We start from the raw sequence: 2,316 nt of genomic DNA on the forward strand, positions 1-2,316 counted from the left end.
GACTATGTCAAGAGACCACCAAGCAAGAAGCGTATCTCCGGCATCCGAGACTGCTTGGCAAGAAGACCTACGGCGATGTGACTGCGAAGCTAGGAGATGAAGCGATGGATGCCAAAAAACATGGACTTCAAGACCTGAGGACACAAGGACGTGTGGATCGATTCCCACTCTGGGAAAATCTAAGACCAGAGATGCCGATGCAGGTGGCAATGATGTTTCAGAAGATGACCGTCAAGAAACTTCCAAGATGAAAGACCAATCTATGGTTTACATCTGTCACACAAGAAAAAGATGCTGCTGACCAGGAAATGCTTTCCAGGGATGATGCCCAAGACGCAGGACTCGTTCTGTGATGACACACAGAAGACCATCAAGGCCTGAGGAAGCGCCGAGACAAAGACGGACAACACAAAACACACAACCCCAGACACCAAGGCTGGAGCTGCCCTGCCCACACTAGCATCGTGCTGGAAACTAACTGGCTCCGCTTATCCACGCAAAGGGGGCTACTCCCAGACAGCCCTCTCCCAGAAAGCAAACTTCAAAATCCCTCCTGCAACTCCCAACCTCAACCCCCCAACAATTCAGTCCCTCGACTTATCTTTCCGAGAGCTGGGGTTCGGAATCTATGTCCAGAGGCAAACACCACTCCGTGACAGGCACGTTCCTTCAGTACACACATTCCTGTTCACCATCTGCAATCAGAAAAAAAAAAAAAAGGAAAAAATCAGAATCCATGTCACCAGTTAGGACCGCTTCAGCTGTCTCCAAACACTTACACTACAAAAAAGAGGCCTCAGAAGAGTCCCACAGCATTCTTCTCCCCTTCTTGATCCAGAGTTCAATCCTGTCTACACCACTGCTTTGGGCACCTAAAAAGAACAAGAGAGAGTTACTGTTCTGATGATTGATCATCACGAGCTCCATGAACCACCCCTCTACCACCTCACCTTTAAGGGTCATCTGTTCTCAAAGGTAGGAGGCACACCGCCTGCAAAAAAAAGAGGAAACGTTTAACCGAGTTGACATAAAACACGTAAACGACTCTGCGCACAGCCATCTCACCTTCTCCAACTGTTCCTCAAGACGTGGCTTTGTCACTCCGGCACTGTGTGTGACACCTGTAAAAGTCAAAGCAAAAGGCACACGCTGAGATATTGCCTCCAACACCACCCAGGCCACTGTGACATCCATCTCCTGCTCCATTACCTTTGCCCCTCGCCCATCTGTCTGCCATCTCTTTGCGGTGCCACGATGAGGTTAGGAGGGCACCTGAAAAACAAACAAAAAAAACCCACAAAACAACAGGGGATGCTCGTGACCAACCAATAATACAACACCTGAGAATAACTGCTCCTCCAGCCCACCGGCCATCGCTCACCTTGCCGCAGCCACCTCCGGTGTCCGTATCCCGCTTCGCTCGCCGCTTCCGCCTTCAAAATGACAACAAACCGTAATGTGGTGAGGTAGCCGAGGGAGGCAGCTCGCCACCAACTGCACACCCTGACTAACCTTCAGCTGGTTCCCTCGTCTCCTCCTCCATCCATTTCTTGCTCATCCTTGACTCGTGGGATCTGAAAAACAGGATTACGCAAGTTACCGCACCGCCGCTCAACACCGAGTCGGTCAGGTTGTGGTGCTTCCCGTGGCCCCTGATCCTACACAGCGGGCAGGGCAGCTCCAAACCAAACACTCACAGGCACAGACTGAACAAAGACATAGCCACGTGAGTCACAAGACTCGACCTCAAGATAAAACTCGCAGCAAGAAGAGGGACTCTGGAATCCAAGACTTTTGGGCAATAAGACCCACGGCGATGCGTCTGCAAAGCGAGGGAATGAAGCGACGGATGCCCGAGGAGCCGTCTTCAAGACCTGAGGACGCAAGGATGCGGGGAATGAGTCCCCCTCAGGGAAACTGGATGGACAGAGATCAGATGACAATGCAATTGAGAATGACATTGCAGAAGAACCCTCAAGAAACTTCCAAGTCAAGAGACCGATCTGCAATTTAAACTCATCGTGCAGAATAACACGCTGCTGATCAGTACCGTGCCGATCAGGAAAGGCTTTGCGGGGAGGATGCCCAAGATGCGAGACTTGCTCTGTGAGGACACGCAGAAGACCGTCAAGGCCTGAGGAAGCTCTGAGACAAAGACAGACGACACAAAACACACAACCCCGCACACCAAGGCTGGAGCTGCCCTGCCCACCGTAGCATTGTGCTGGAAACTAACATGCTCTATTCACCCACTCAAAGGGGGCTGATTGTAGACAGCCCTCTCCCAGATGCCATCTTCAAAATCCCTCCTGCAAC

The 2,316-nt window shown here is 51.4% G+C and overlaps 1 long non-coding RNA gene across 1 annotated transcript; it reads right to left on the minus strand.

Moving 5' to 3' along the window:
• Positions 1–971: 971 nt before the first annotated feature.
• Positions 972–1,766, minus strand: LOC139800198 (uncharacterized). Its single transcript, XR_011727637.1, has 3 exons — positions 1,513–1,766; positions 1,382–1,433; positions 972–1,272 (listed from the first exon to the last, which is right to left on the minus strand). It is a non-coding gene; the product is annotated as an uncharacterized lncRNA (long non-coding RNA).
• Positions 1,767–2,316: the final 550 nt, after the last annotated feature.

The sequence above is a fragment of the Heliangelus exortis genome, chromosome 10 (assembly GCF_036169615.1).
Source record: "Heliangelus exortis chromosome 10, bHelExo1.hap1, whole genome shotgun sequence".
Classification (NCBI taxonomy): Eukaryota; Metazoa; Chordata; class Aves; order Apodiformes; family Trochilidae; genus Heliangelus; species Heliangelus exortis.